Below are 17,408 nucleotides of genomic sequence, written 5' to 3'. Positions count from 1 at the left end.
AGACCAGTAGAATAGAAATGAGAGCCCAGAAACAATTCCTCCTCCCCACATACCTATAGTCCCATAATTTTTGACAAGGGAGCAAAAAAACACTAAATGGAGGCTCTTCAACAAATGACATTGTGAATAGTAGGTTGAAATATGGAGAAGAATGAAATTCACACTATAGAAAAGTCTTTGAAAACTCACACTTTGATCCAACTGGATCAAAGATTTAAATGATAAACTGGAAACTATGAAATACTTAGGGGAAAGTATTGGCAGAAGTCTTCCATGTAAGTTTTAGAAACATCTCCACTGATTTAAATCCAATTGCAAGGTAAACAAAAGCAAAAAATAAATGAATGGGACGAAATCAAACTGAAAAACTTCTGCACTGCAAAAAGCGTCACCAACCATAGCAGAGACACTTTTCACAGTGCCAGAGACAATCCTTATGTGGCACATATCAGTTAGAGAGTAATAACCAAAATGCATCAAGGACTCTCCAAGCTCAACAACGAAAGAACAAATATACCCATTGAAAAATGGAAGCAAGATATGGGCTGAGTCTTCTTTAGAGATCCAAGGACCAACAAATACATGAAAAAAGCTCAAAGTCAATGATGATCAGAAAATGCAAATAAAAACAACAAGAACACTTTATAGCGGTGAAATATCATACACTAGAAAAGACAGAAACACCAACTGTTGCACGAAGTTGTGGAGGGAAAGGAATTCCTTACACTGCTGGTAGGAATGTAAATTGGCCCAACTCCCATGGGAAAGAGTTTGGAAATTCATCGGAATGGTAAAAATGGCCCTGTTTTATGCTCAACACTCTCCTGGAGATAATTCCAAGAACAAGTCATCTATACAAAGAGACCTATGTTCACAGCAGCACAATTTGTAATAGCCCAAGCTTGGAAGCAATCCACATGTCTGACAACAGATGAGTTGCTAAGAAAGTTGTGAAATATATAAACAATGTAATAGTATGCAGCTATTAAGAATGATGAGGTAATCTCTTTTATAATATCTTGGTCAGAACTTGAAGGTACCATGCTGAGTGAGATAAGCCAGAAAGAGACCAATACTGAATGTCACTCATGGGTGGAATTGAAGAAGAAAAGGACAGTAAGAGAAAACAAGATGAAACTTGGACTGGGTGTGGTACATTGCAACAAAGCAAAAGCTTCTGGGGACCAGGGGAAGGAATGGGGCGAAGGGATATTGGGGTCCTGGTGTATGAGGGGGAGGGTATCCTACCAGGAAAGTATGTGCCTTCTGGACATCTATCAAGGGAAGGGGAGAGGCTGTACCTATGTGTCATTGACTATACTATAAACAGTCAATCCTTTCCAAATAAATAAATAAAATAATTTCTAAAAATAAAAGAAAGAAATCTTATGTTCTGTACCTCCTCCAGTTTCCTGTCTGTCCTCTGATTTTAGCCATTTTTCCCATATAATTATCTTTGTTATAATTTTTGCGTGCTTAAAATTTCCAATTTTTTCCCAAATATACTCTAATTCAAAAATATATATTTAGTAGACTGCCCTATTTAGAAGATCTACCTTTCACCCAGTGTTGTGTTTTTCAGATCCTGAAAATTGACCAACAGCTTATTTCTTTTTAAATTGTGCTCAACACTGGAAATCATAGTATTGTAAGTAAGTACAAAGATGATCTTTATGAACTATAAAGACATGTTTCCTCACATTATTTAATGCATTTTTACTAAAAGTCTCCCCTGTTCACTAGCCTGAGTAATTATAGCCATAGAATATTTAAACACTCTATAAAGTTAATTTTCTCCTAGTATTTTTCTGGAACAAAAGTAATTTTAAAATATTCTAAAATAGTATTTCTTTCCATTCTTAATCTTACTACCAAAAATATTAGTGTAGGTTTTTTATAGAGATTGAGAAATTTCATCAAATTTTCTCCATTAGGAGAGGAGGAAAAATGTCACCTTTAAACAACAATCAGGAAAACTTTTTTTTTAGTGACTTAACAATGATTTACAAAATTATGAGACAACAGGGGTAGAACTGCACACCCTTCCCATCACAGGAATTCTGTGTCCCCATTCCCTTCACTGGAAACTGCAGTAGTTCTGCCAAGGTTACTGACATAAGCTCACTACTATTTTTTTTATAACTATCTATCTATATATGTCCTCACTTTTTCTATGGTCCTTCCTTCCCTTCGTTTCTAAGTCACACTTACACCTACTGCTACTTTTGAATGTCCTGCCTTTCCCCCTCTTTTCTCTCTGGGTTTTGAGGTTTTGATAGAATTGGAGTTCAGAGCCCTCTGGTCATCTTCCTAATATTAATCCCCCTCAGGGGTAAGGACTGGCATTCTTTCAGGGGTGCAGAAATTGGAAATTCTGGCTTTTGTAATTGTTTCTCCTCTGGACATGGATTATTTTGGCAGGTTAATCCATACCCCCAGCCTGTTTCTATCTTTCGCTAGTAGGGTAGCAATTCTATAGAGGGGAGGTTCTGGGACATATTGGTGAGGCATCTGCAGCTCGGTTGTCTAAAAGGTGCCAAGATACAATGCAAGACAAAACAATAAAATCTAACAGTAAACAAGAGCCATCAAATAGGAACGGAGCAGATGAGAATAGAGATCTTAGGGTGAAGAGAAATTAGGAAGTTTATTTTAGGTATGTTCCTAGGGGCCCATGATTTTAGTACTTTTTTGTTTGTGCTTGATAGCTAACATGCAGATGGAAAAAAAATATTGTCTGGGAAGATGTAGTCAGAGTTGAGAATAGGATTAGAAAGATGGATTAGGGCAGAGAGTGGTTCACAAACTTGAAAAAGAATATAAATACAATTAACTGTTAATCCCATCGATCTGACCCAGGGCATATATATATATTTACATTTAGCACAGGTTTCCTTGTCCCTGTCAGTCAGAGCTCACAGCCTATGGGCACAGTTGGGAACATTCTAGGCTGCACTCATTTCAGGACTGGTCTTCCTTGAGTGGCACAGCAGGATGAGCCGGTCACCCTTGGGAGAGTGGGGTAGTCCCTACCACTGCTGCTCTACAGGGAGAGCATGTGACCCAGACAAAAGGGAGGCTACAGGAAATTAGAGATGAGTCTAAATGATTTCTGAAACATTATTTGTATATTTAGATGAGTCTTAGTTGTGATACTACACAAACAATTCTCTTAAATACTCTAAGGCAGTAATCTCCTGGTCTTCAAAGCACAGTAGAACCTGTGAAACCCATAACCCATCCCTAGGATTTTTGTGGGATCAAATGGGATAATACACATGAAAGTACTGAAGCCATGAAGAGTTTAGCCCAGAAAAGTATTTTTATCTTTAGCATCAAGCAACTGACATTTAGCTAACTAAAAGAAATCTGTTTTTGGGTTTTTTCTCTTCAATTTTAGACATGTCTACTCAATAAAAATAAATTCACCAAATGTTCACTTGGGAGTAGAAATTACAACATAATAATGAAACAAAGCAAGGCCTTCCCAACATTTAAAAATATAAAAAAGTGCTACTGTTAACAAGCCAACTTCCTTAAAGCAATTTAATTGCTTTACAACTATCAAATATATAACATTTTTAAGAGAAGTCTTCCATGTCTTACAAGTCTAGAAGTAATTTAAGAAATATTTTTGGGGCCAGGCAATGGCACACCTGGTTAAGCGCACACCTTATAGTGCGCAAGGATCCAGGTTCAAGCCCCTGGTCCCCACCTGCAGGGGAAAAGCTTCACAAGTGATGAAGCAGGGCTGCAGGTGTCTCTCTGTCTCTTTCCCTCTCTGTCTCCCTCTCAATTTCTCTGTGTCTCCAATAATAAAAAGGTTTTTTTTTAAAGAAATATTTTTAGTAGTAAGAGACAGCTGCACAATTCAATGACATGTTACTATATAGCTAATCTGGGAGGACAGGAAACTCTTATCTAGTAATTCACCCACCCCTCTACCCCAAAGGTAAAAAAAAAAACAAAAAAACCTTAAGCTGTGTTGGGTAAGAATAGTATATACTCTCTGTACGGTGACAAAAATATCAAAATCAGTTGAGTTCTTATTGAATTACCATATAAAAATTTAACTATTTATGAATGTCCCTATGCCTAACTTATTCCCTAACTTATGGATACATGTACATATTCATACATCTTCCATTCCTGGAACCTCTAGGGTGGGGCACACTATCCTGCATGCTTCTCTCAATTTATACCAACTGATACTGCATCTGCTGATCCCAACCTAATCAATGCAACCAGTATCACCTTGGAATGTTTCACTTTGGACCATGTCCAAAGACTTCAGGCATGAAATGCCAACCCTCCAATTTCATTACTCTGGTAAGACCTTTACTAGCTCATAGGACTTCTTAATTCCATTTCAGGTGGCGCACTTCTTAACAAAACCTCAATACCTAGACATAGACCAGGGCCCATGAGATAGGGCATATGCACATGTATCTATAGCTAGGGGAAAATATATACCTTAAAGCAAAAGTGCACAATAGTCTTTAGTGAGTCAATAAATGAAGCAAGCAAGTAGAAAGACATAAAAAGACACCTTAAAGTACCTAATGAAACAGTTTCTACTTAGACCTACTTAGATATCCTCCACACCTACCTCCTATTACATGACCCTCAATCACTCCAAAGCTAACCTTTTCAGACAAGGTAAGGACTACAAAAGCTGAATAATGGCAAGAAATTGGTATACTTTATTGATGACTCTTTAGTCACTTCCAGGCCACCCCATCCTGGGGCCCTACTAAGGCCCTACTCCCTTAGGGGACAGACATGATGGGCCTAGACCTCTAACAGATCCCTCTCGCCACTGTCTCTGGCCACCTCCAACAGGAACAACATAATGGACCACGTCGTGGGCCCCTATAGGACCTTGCTCTCAATGTGGATCAACAATGGTAGGGAATGTTCTATTCTCCGAAGGGAGGTTGTACAACATACTCTACCTACCCAAGTAAGATGGGTCCTGAAATTAATGCACCCTAGAATGTTCCTAACCATGACCACGGAATGTGCACTCAGACCTAAAGGGATGCAGAGGTTACATAGGCTCCTAAGCTGAATATAGGCCTCAAATTGATGGGGTTCACAGTTAACGATATTTATATACTTTCCCCATATTTGGGAGCTACTCTCTTCCCTGATCAGCTTTCTAGTCCTTTTTCCAGCGATGACATCATCTCCCCAGACAATAACTTGAATCCACCTGCATATCAGATGTCAGGCTCAGGCAAAAAATAATATAAAGTCATGGGCCCTTTGGAATATACCTAAAATAGACCTACTAGCTATTTCCAAAACAGAGACCCCAAATCTTCATCTGCAGTATTCCAGCCTTTAGATTCATGATTAATCAATAATTTGTATGGCTTTATACCTTAACTCTTTTTCAGCTACCAGATTCCAGATGATACCATGATGCCAACCAGACTTCTTTGGGAAGACGACCCCACCATGTACCTTGGAACCCCCTGCCCCACTAGGGAAAGAGAGAAACAGGCTGGGAGTATGGATTGACCTACCAACTCCCATGTTCAGAGGAGAAGCAATTACAGAAGCCAGACCTTCCACCTTCTGCACCCGAGAATGATCCTGGGTCCATACTCCCAGAGGGATAAAGAACAAGGAAGCTATCAAGGAAGGAGGTTGGGTATGGAGCTCTGTGGGTGGGCACTGTGTGGAAATATCTCCCTCCTATCCTACAGTCTTCTCAATATTTCCATTTTATAAATAAAAGTTAAAAAAACTATTTAAACCCAGGTGTCCAACAACAGATAAGTGGCTGAGAAAGTTATGGTCTATATACACAATGGAATACTACTCAGCCATTAAAAATGATGATTTCACCTTCTCACCTCGTCTTGGATAGAGCTTGAAGGAATCATGTTAAGTGAAATAAGTCAGAAAGAGAAGGATGAATATGGGATGATCTCACTCATATAAAGAAATAAAAAAAGAAGAACAGTAGGGAAAACAAAAGCAGAACTTGGACTGGAGTTGGTATATTGCACCAAAGTAAAAGAGTGGGTTGGTGAAACATGATGGCAAAGGATGACTTAGTAGTGGGTTGAACTGTTATGTGGAAAACTGAGAAATGTTACACATGTACAAACTATTATAGTTTAGTGTCGAATGTAAACCATTAACCCTCCAATAAAGAAATTTAAAAAACATTTAAATACAACCAATGGATTAAAGAAAAACTTGTCAGTTTAATTGACAGAAGAATTAGTAAACTTAAATGTAACAATAAAATGATTATGTCTGAAGAATGTATGAAGATAGATTACTATGAATGAGCAGAACTTTAGAGACCTGTGAGATAATATGGGAACTAAACAAAAGTATAATTGAAATACCAGAAGGAGAGGAGAGGGAGAAAAAGGGCAGAAAACATACAGAATGAAATTATGGCTGAGAACTTCCTACGAAAGAATGGAAAATAACTAAATTTAGGAATCTTAAATATTATGTCATATGGAAGAAAATAAGCAAGAAAAAAAGCATATATGGAATGATGTGATTCTCTTTGTAAGAATGAATTTTCTACGTAGAAGGACCTAATGGAACCAGGAGGTCAAGAAATTCCTTACTGCCAGAGACTTAGAAGGCTCTCAGTACTAATTCCACTTAGTTCCTAATCAATTAGTATCTAAGCCTAAAGTATCTTTGACTTGTCAGTTCTCCATAAACACATTGTTTGTCTAAATATGTCTAACAATAGCCTGTTCTATGCACTCCTTAGTGCTATGTTTTGGGGACCTTCCTATAAAAGAAATTAAAATTATTTTTCTGCTGTAGATGTTATGTTTTTTTAAAATTTCTTTATTGTGGAATTAATGTTTTACACCTGACAGTAAATACAATAGTTTGTACATGCATAACACTTCCCAGCTCTCCATATAACAATACAACCCCCACTAGGTCCTCTGTCATCCTTTTTGGACCTATGTCTTAGGTAACTATTAAATTACTAAAAATAATTTAGCAAGGTAAGATGTTTTTTTTTTCCCCCTTCATTACACAAGGGTCTCAAGATAAGTATATATACCTGTGTAATACCAATCTTAGTCTATATTTGCTAAAATTCATCGAAATTTATACTTAAAAGTGTAAATTACATTTGTTCTTTTTAAAATCTCTATTTATAAAAAAGAAACACTGACAAAAACCAAGAGGGGTACAACTCCACGCAAGCTGGAACCTGGTGGCTGAAAGAAGAGTTAACATATAAAGCCAAACAAATTGTTGACTAATCATGAACCTAAAGGCAAAAATATTGCAGATGAAAATCTGGGGTCTCCATTTTGAAGATAGCTAGTAGGTCTATTTTAAGATGTAAGTTATACAGCAATATGGTAAATATAAAAAGAAAAATACGTATCTCTATTATTGCCTTTTTATAAGTTAGAATTAAGTGATATGTTAATAGTGTTTATACTGAAATACATCCGAGTGCTTTTTTTTCTTCATTTATCTATTTTCTCCAACTAACATAGTTTCTTTTATAATCAGAAAAATGGAACTAAAATTTTTATTTAAGTAAAAGATCTACAAAATAATTCAGTCATTAAAATGGAAAGACTATTACTATATAGAGAGAAAATAACTTTTAATTAACTGTTCTATGAAAGCAAAAAAAATTCTAAATATGTGCAAATCCAAATTGGAGTGAAAAATGAGACAAGAAAAAGATGTGATATTCTAGGTCTTAGCTTAAGACATTCAACAGAAAGTTAAGCAATGTTGGAATACTAAACTTTCTAGACTTGTGAATGTGACATGGTCCAGAGAGACTTTTGTAATATGGTTTTGTGGTAATTGTTTATTGATTGCTCATACTTATTCCTTGATAACTTAATTGAAGAAAATATTACCTTTATTTCAAAAGCAAAGAAATCTTGTTAATTTCATTCTAGCCCTATTGGTATGTCATATGCTTACAATGTAGGAAAGACTTTGATCAATAAACATGATTGCACTGAAAATATCATGATACTGTGATACTATCTTAGAATTTCCTTTATAATAAATTGATAATTCTCAAACAGCTTTTAATAATTTTAATGCAGGGGCAATTTAAAATCATTAAATGACTTAAATCACAAATGAGAAGCTCACCCATCTAAACCAGTCTGTCAAAGATGTATAATAGGACTAATCAGCGCACAGAAACACTTGTAATGCAGAAAATTAAGAGTTCTGTAACTATACATCTTAATTTTTTTTCTCAAAAATAAATAGCTCATTGATTTAGGAACTAATAGTGAAAAAAAATCCTGTTTTCTTCTAAAGTTATTAGAAGTTGAGACTAAATCTAATCAACTTTGAAAAACAAACACAGAAGGAAACATTAAGACCTTTATAAAAACATAAATGATTTCTCTGCCCATAATGAAAATGAATTGCTATATAATGTGCCAATTTTAATATATTTTTTAAAGTTCTTTTTAAAATTTATTTATTTAAGAAAGGAGACATTAACAAAATCATAGGATGGCGGGGTACAACTCCACACAATTCCTGCCACCCAATCTCCATATCCCATCCCCTCCCCAATAGCTTTCCCATTCTCTATCCCTCTGGGAGCATGGACCCAGGGTCTTTGTGGGTTGCAGAAGGTGGGAGGTGGTCTGGCTTCTGTAATTGCTTCCCTGCTGAACATGGGTGTTAACTGGTCAATCCAATTTTAATATCTTAAAGAACCCCACAATACTAAATTCTACAGCCTAGCAAAGCTTCACGTATGTGACTACAGGCGACTGTCAGTAATCCTGCCATTTCCCAGCATGCCATAAATCCTATAAATCAGTGGCTCATGACAGTATGTTGAGCAACTAGAAGTACATATCAGAAGTGGCAGTGGGTACTGCAGACAAAAGAGGTTCCACAGTTTGGCTGCAATCTTTTAATAAAGCTCCACTTTAGAGGTTAACAATGCATATTATACAATGATTAATTACTGAGTTTACAGTAAGTAATCCTTTTGAAAATTAGTATTCACATTTACTTACAGATATGTTTTCACAGGCCATCCTTTAATATTTCATGGACACAATATTCTGTAAAACAGTTTGGAAAATGCTACTTATCTAAAATTCATATGTATATATATTTTAATATTTATTTTATTTATTTATTTTCCCTTTTGTTGCCCTTGTTGTAGTTATTATTGTTGCTGTTATTGATGTCGTCGTTGTTGGACAGGACAGAGAGAAATGGAGAGAGTAGGGGAACAGAGAAGAGGGAGAGAAAGACACCTGCAGACCTTCTTCACCGCTTGTGAAGTGATGCTCCTGCAGGTGGGGAGCTGGGGGCTCGAACTGCGATCCTTATGCTGGTCCTTGCGCTTCACACCATGTGCACCTAACCCACTGCACTGCTCAGCTCTGGCTTATGGTGGTGTGGGGAATTGAACCTGGGACTTTGGAGCCTCAGGCAGTAGAGTCTCTTTGCATAGCCATTATGCTATCTACCCTCCGCCCATACATATACATATTAGAACTACAGTTGAGTTTCAAGTACTTTTGATTGAGAAGCAATAGTACATTCTATCTCATGAGGATAAAAAAAAGTGTTTTAACAACAGTAGAGTAGAATGTTTCATCTGTTAGGAAACTTTCCTTTTGTGTTTCTGCAGTTACAGTCTGTCATATGCTCAGCAGATGCAATCTCTTTTCCATTTTAGAAATGTAAAGTGATAAAGATATGCATACATACCTACATTTTTTGAGGTTAGCTTTTTGGTGATGGGGCCTAACTGTAGCAGTTTTGAGCCTGAGTCTATTTACATGCTGTCTTTATTTTTCAAAGTAAATGGAAAGGGCTCTGCTTTCTAGTCATTTTTTGACTTTCTGAAAGGAATGAATAGATCTGAGAAACACATACATGCTAGTGTATGAAACACAGGTCTTTTCCCCAAACCTAGGTAGGTCTTTTTTGGTAACACACTCTTCTCAAAAAAGCAGATGAAAGAAATATTTAAACTGAGGAGAAAACTGAACTAGTTGATTGACAGCTAAACCAATTACAAAAGACCAGATCTGGGTGGTAACGCAGTGGATTAAGTGCATGTGGCTAAAAGCGCAAGGACCTGAGTAAGAATCCTGGTTCGACCTCCTGGCTTCCCACAGGCATTGAAGCAGGTCTGCAGGTGTCTGTCTTTCTTTCTCCCTCTCTGTCTCCCCATCTCTCTCAATTTCTCTCTGTCCTATCCAATGACAGCAACAACAACAATAACAATAATAACCACAACATTGATAAAACAACAAGGGCAACAAAAGGGGACAAAATGATCTCCAGGAGCAGTGGATTCGTGGTCAGAGCCCCAGTAATAACCCTGGGGGCAAAAAAAAAAAAAAAAAGAGACCAGATCCACATGCAGAATTCCCTAGTCAAGCAAGTAACAATGAATCAAAATTCGGAGATTAAAAAATTAGCTATGTCTAAGTAAATAAGATCAGGAGCTGCTGATAATATAATTTGGCCATATGCTTTATGACCCATGAGACTAGGATGGACAATAAACTTAACTGGGCTAAATCTTCTGGCCTCTTTATCCAGATGTTGTTCTGGGTCTTAGGCAGCCTTGTCTTCAGTGGGCATTCTGGCTTGTTAACCTGCTTCTCTTAGATGGATATACCCCAACATGTAATCACTGCCTGGCCAAATATGTTCTTTCATTTCTTAGATCTTATCTACACAAACTCTTGCTCTTATCTCAAAAATCACTTCTTCTGGAAAGATATCTCTGAACTTTACAACTTGCTATCATTTTGTGATTAATAAAATGTCTAAAACTCCTGCTGAATAAATATGCAGTTTCTTTACCTCATGGTAGCCAAAACAGAGATTTAGTCAGCAACCTCTTTCTCTGAGTAACTGCTCTGTGTGAGCATGAGCGCTCTTCACAGTCATATATATATATGTATGTATATATATATATACATATATATATATATGTATATATATATATATGGACTGGACAAATCTAACACTGAACTTCTCTATGTAGCAATTTCAAGAGTGTATCCTGAACCACGGTTCTTCTGCTGACTTCACCATTCTGTGCTTGCTCTAATTAAGCTTGCTACCTTCTCATCTTGCCAAAGCAGTTACATTGTCACTAACACTTGAACCCAATTCACAGAATTCCAAGGAAAAGCAGACAGGGATAAAACTTATTGAGAAACAAACACAGAGTGGAGAGATAGCAAAAATCATTCCATCACCTGAGCAGCTCCCTTGATGTAGCTTCCATGTGGCTCCTGGGCTTGAATCCCATGCCGTGTGCATAGCAAGGGGCACAGGATAGTTTTACTGGATAAAGTAACCCCCCCCCATACATATTTTTTTTTTGCCCTGGATACTTAATGAGTAAACACTAAAGATACAAGGAAGAGGTTTAACTAACTTTTCATTTTAGAAGTATTTCAACAGTGTAGAGCTTGGGAAGAAGCCTTAAGAACCTGGGAACAGGAAGATCTTACTGTATGTTATTGCAGTAGTTGAAGTGCAGATGAGGGCCTTAAGAGAATAGAAGGAAAAAAGAAGAGCAAAAGGGGAAAGAGAAACAGAATGCTATGAAATGTTATGAATGAAGACACAGCAAGAGATAAGGATTGGCTAACAGTTGGGGAAAGGGTTCAGGAAACAAATTCTTGGTAGAATGCCAAGAGGATTCATTCATAATTATGAGAACTGGTATTACACATGATTTTCTGAAGTAAGAGGAAAAAATGGGAAATAATATATACCATGTTATGATTTAGGGCCTGGGAAGAAGTATAATGGTTCTGAAAGAGACTTTCATGCCTGAGGCTCTGAGCTCCCAGGTTCAATCCCAACACCACTATAAGCCAGAGAGGAACAGTACTCGGGTTCCTTCCCTCCTCCCTCCCTCTCCTTTTTTCCTTCTTTCTTTCATTTTTTAAATCTTTATTGATTGGATAGAGACAGAGAGAAATTGAGACAGGAGGGGAGACAGAGAGGGAGAGAGACAGAGAGATAACTACAGCCCTGGTTCACCACTCATGAAGCTTTGCCCTTGCAGGTGGGGACCAGGGACTTGGAACATGGGTACTTGCACATGGTAATGTGTGTTCAATCAGGTGTGCCGCCACCCAGCCCCCCTTCCTTCTTTTCTCTCCCCCTCCTTTCCTGTCATTTTCATTAACAAATAAAATTAAAAAAAAAAGATTTAGCATCAGAATGCTCAGCTGTGTTTATCTGGAGAAGGCTCACAGAAGATTATCTCATTTCTGTGGAGAGGGGAAGGATGAAGTGTTAATGAGTTGGTTGTATAAAAGGATATATGTTTTGAAATGTCAAGATAAGCAAGTCAGGGAGGTCAAAAGATAGAAACTTCCACTTACAGTACAGAATCCTACATATACAAGACTATGCTCATTTCACATTATATACAAATTTATAATATTGTCTGCCTGAAATTCATAAAATGCCATGTTCAATTGTGACTCAAAACAAAATGACAAAGTAGAAAAGAGAGTTAAAAACTCTTCCTCATTCTACTGAAGACTGGAAAACAAATGTCTGTTTGTTTGTTTATTATCATTACTGGGGCATTAACCATTCTAGGGTGAGTCAGAGAGGAAAACAAGAGAAAGGGAAGGAGGGAGAGGGAAACATTCCCCCTCCTGGTGAGGGCCACGCCTCAACCTGGTTGCTCACATGGCAAAGAAGGTGTACTATTTTGAGGACCCCTAATCAATGCTTTAAAAAAAAAAATTTAGTTATAAAAAGGAAATACGAACAAAAACCATAGAATAAGAGGAGCACAACTCCACACAATTCCCACCCCCAGAACTCCATATCCCCTCCCCTCCCCTGACAGCTTTCCTATTCTCTATCCCTCTGGGAGTATGGACCCAAGGTCATTATGGGATGCAGAAGGTGGAAGGTCTGGCTTCTGTAATTGCTTCCCCACTGAACATGGGCGTTGACAGGTCGATCTATACTCCCAGCCTGCCTCTCTCTCTAGTTGGGCAGAGCTCCAGGAAAGCAGGGCTTCAGAACACATTGGTGGGGTTGTCTGCCCAGGGAAGTCCAGTTGTCATCATGGTAGCATCTGGAACCTGGTGGTTGAGAGCTAACATATAAAGCCAAACAAATTGTTGACTAATCATGAACCTAAAGGCTGGAATATTGCAGATGAAGATTTGGGGGTTTCTGTTTTGTATATAGTTAGTAGGCATATGTTAGTTATATTCCAAAGGGCCCATGATTATACAATTTTTTTTCAATGGATTTTAATAAAGTGACTAAATGCACTGAAACACTTTCATGCTTTGTTTATAACCAAATACTGAATACCAATTGTAATTTTGTATCTCAAAAATGAGTAGGGAGTAACAGAAATAGAGAAGTCATTGATTGAAATGACAGGAAAAAGGAAATTCTGGTCTATAAAAAATCTTTAAAAATAATTCTGGCTATTTATTTCAGAAGAGAAAATGGAGGAATTTACATAATCCAAGTTTTTGTATTCAGACAAGAAAGATGATATACATATAATCTCTTGTTTTTAATACTTGAGAGGAAATTCAATTTGTATTTCTTTTATCTTTAGTTAAGTATAATTAGCAACAGGCTGGTATCTGTATCTATATCTATCTATCTACTTATCTATTTATCTCTCTCTCCTTAGGGTTAGTGGTATAATTTAATTCTAGGTGTTATACGAGATTCATCCAGACTCATCTAATTTTTTAAAAGTGATCTGGAAGTATTCAATGAATAATATAATACAAATAAATAAACACAGTGGCAACTTATAGTAGCAAGAGAGCTTATTCTTCCCTGTCTTTTTCAAGAGATGCCAGGAAATCTATAAACATAAGTTATTTCTTTGATTTCTAAGAGTTTCAAACTATTTCAGAAGGAAATTCAAAAAGGAGAAATTAAGATATTGACAACAAATGCATTGTGTGACATAAAATGTAACTCTTCTAGTACAGACTGATAAGGTAATTTATTTGCCTACTCATTATTAAAGATTACTGTTTTAAAAAAGTTCTTGACCTATTTTCATATCAAGGACAATAACTCACCTAGGAAATGTTTAATTAAACACCTTCCCAGGTACATACTATCACAGCTGGTTCACTTTAAAGTGGACAAAATTAATATAAATAAAGGAGACTATGCCACAAGATTACTTAGTCTTATAATATTTAGATCTGGTTAAAAGTAATTTAAATCTTCCCTTGAAGCCAATTCAAAAAAACTACTCTCAAGAGTAATATGAAAAGGATCAAAGTCCACTTAATAAGACAATATGCGTATTATAAACTTCTAAGTGACAAGTCATTGGTCTGGATTTGATAAAAATAAATGACATTTAGATATTTATTGTTTATGGCATCCACCTTTGAAGCTGAATGGTAAGACTCTTTAATTAGAATGCAAGAAACAGCTATCAAAGCTGCTATTTCTATTTTTTTTATTTTAAAGTTAAAAAGGAATCTTTACTAAATTAAATATTCAGATTACAATGTTCTCCTCTCTTGGTTCTTATGTAAAAGGTTTCATAGAAAAGATACTTAAGAGGTTCCAGTCCATACTACACAAATGAGGAGAGATCACCAAGGGGTTCTCACTTGGCCTATAGTTTTCAGTGTCTTTGATATCCTGATGCTTCTGATTTATAGGATGTCACTGCAGTGGTTGATTTTAAAATCCAAGACCTTTACACAGTAGAGCAATTACAATATTGCACGTTGTATAAGAGATCAAGACTAACTATAAAAGTATTTTGCACCAGGTATTTCTGATTGTCTTGAGGAAATATTTAATCAAGAACTGACATTTCATACAAATATATGTACCCCTACTGGCTTTTATTGGGGGGTGGTGGGGGGAAGTGAGTGTCAATGGCATGCCACTTGTCAGATACTTCAATTAATTAATTAAGTAAGTAAGTAATTTTTGACCAGAGCACTTTTCTGGTTTATGGTAATTCAGCTGGGGGTTGAATCTCAGAGCCTCAGGCATAAAAGCTATTTGCATAACCATTAAGCTATCTCCCCATTCCTGATACTTTATTTTTTAACATTATTTATTTTCATGATAGAGAAACAGAGATAGATAAGAACACTGTCCAAATCTCAGACTTATTTATGATGAGAGAGAGAGAGAAAATGAATAGGGAAGGGGGAGCAAGAGACTGAGGACAAAACACTGCTCAGCTTGGATTAATGTGGAGCCTACTATTGAACCTATGACCTTTGGGGCGTTAGACATGTGAGTTCTATGCTTTAGCAGGCTGGGTTATCGCCCTGATCTTCTTCCAGGTAATTTACATATAGGTGAAAAGTAAAAGAGAAAAATGAAACTTTTTTTTTACTTTAAGGTAAGGGTAGCAATTTAAAAATATGAATATGAAGGAAAGTGTTTTTTTTTTGCATCCAGGGTTATCGCTGGAGCTCAGTGCCTGCACTACTAATCCACTGCTCCTGGAGCCTCCCCCCCCCATTTTGTTGCCCTTGTTGTACTTATTGTTGTCATTGCTGTTGTTGTTGTTGGATAGGACAGAGAGAAATCGAGAGGGGAGGGGAAGAGAAAGATAGACACCTGCAGACCTACTTCACCGCTTGTGAAGTACCCCCCCCTCAGGTGGGGAGCCTAGGGCTTGAACTGGGATCCTTCAGGCGGTCCTTGCGCTTTGTGCCATGTGCGCTCAATCCGCTGTGCTACTGCCCGGCCCGGCCGTAAGAAGTCTTTCTAAAGAGAGATTTTGATTTTTCCTTTTCGTTTAACTGAAACTGTATAATGTGGAAACAGTTCACCCTTACAACTTATATTTATCTCAAGTCTGAAAGTCTGAGAATGGAATTTTGAATGCTGATTTAAAATCTTCCAAAAGAAGACCTCAGGTTTTTTTTTTTTTTTTTTTTTTCTGGATCGCTGGGGCTCAGTGCCTGCACTACGAATCCACTACTCCTGGTGTCTATTTTTTTTTTTTTCTTCTGTTTTATTGGATAGGACAGAGAGAAACTGAGGGGAAAGGGAAGATAGAAAGGGGGAGAGAAAGTCAGATACCTGCAGACTTGTTTTGCTGCTTGTAAAGTGACTCTCCCCCCAGCCCCCCCAGTGTAGGTGGGGAAGCGGGGGCTCCAAGCAGGATCATTGTGCCAGTCCTTGCACTTAGTACTATGTGCACTTAACCCAGTGCACAACCACCAGGTATTTTTTAAAGCACTGTATAATAAGCTCTCTATTAGTTTGCAAGTACAAGTGATGATGTCATCAAAGACTAGCATTTCTACTTGGATTATAAAAATATTTTTTGCATAGTTAAGGTATGGGATTTAAAGCAAACATCATGTTTGTAGGAAGGTAGTCTATCTAATCGCTCTCTCAGGCACAGATATCCTATTCTTTCTTCCCAGACTGGACTAAAACCAAGTTTTGAAATATATAATTTAAGACCTTTGATGTAGTCTGGGAGATGGTACAGTGGATAAAGCACTGGACTCTCAAGCATGAGGTCCAGAGTTCAATCTCTGGCAGCACATGTACCAGAGTGATATCTGGTTCTTTCTCTCTCTTCTCCTATTTTTATCATAAATGAATAAATAAATAAATTTAAAAAAGACCTTTGGCTTTCTATATCACAAGCAGTAAACTGGAGGAAAAAAAAAATCTGGTAGGTCTAGCAAGATAGCTTACTTGGATAATGCATCTGCTCTGCCATGCACACAACTCAGGGTTAAGCCTGGTCCCAACTGCAATGAGGAAAGCGTCCTTGTTTTGGTATTTTGCCCTCCCTCCCTTATGTTTCTGTATTTCTGCCTTTCTCCTACTATCTTAAAAATCCAGTGTATACTGGTGAAGTCTTGTGAGGAAAAAAAAAATTCTCAAATCAAACCAAAACCCTTGCCCTCAAACAATGAATCACACTACTCTCACTAAAAATATATTCATCTGGGAGTCAGACGGTAGCACAGCGGGTTAAGCTCAAGTGGGGCAAAGTGCAAGGACTGGCATAAAGATCCTGGTTCGAGTCCCCCGCTCCCCACCTGCAGGAGCGTTGCTTCACAAGTGGTGAAGCAGGTCTGCAGGTGTCTATCTTTCTCTCCCCCTCTGTCATCCCCTCTTTTCTCCATTTCTCTCTGTCCTACCTAACAATGACAACATCAATAACAACAACAATAACAATAAAAAACAAGGGCAAAAAGGGGAAAATAAATATTAAAAATTATAAAAAGATATTCATCTACTGGTATTAAAATGTTTAATATCCTTATCTATTATCCTTCTACACTTTTCTGAGGTTTTTTTAAATGAACGTATTGTTAATACAGTGGTACAAAAAGATACAATTTATAAATAAGAGTACATTGATAAGAAAGTAAGTTTCAACAATGGTAGAGAATGTT

General features: G+C 37.1%; 1 protein-coding gene across 2 annotated transcripts in view; it reads right to left on the bottom strand.

The window, feature by feature from the left end:
- The window catches only part of MAN1A1 (mannosidase alpha class 1A member 1), a 236,454-nt gene that overhangs the window by 58,386 nt on the left and 160,660 nt on the right, over positions 1-17,408 (bottom strand). The window lies entirely within an intron of this gene.

The sequence above is a fragment of the Erinaceus europaeus genome, chromosome 4 (genome assembly GCF_950295315.1).
Source record: "Erinaceus europaeus chromosome 4, mEriEur2.1, whole genome shotgun sequence".
NCBI classification, from domain to species: domain Eukaryota; kingdom Metazoa; phylum Chordata; class Mammalia; order Eulipotyphla; family Erinaceidae; genus Erinaceus; species Erinaceus europaeus.
Note: the sequence above shows the minus strand (reverse complement) of the source record. Positions and strands in the feature narration are given on the sequence as shown.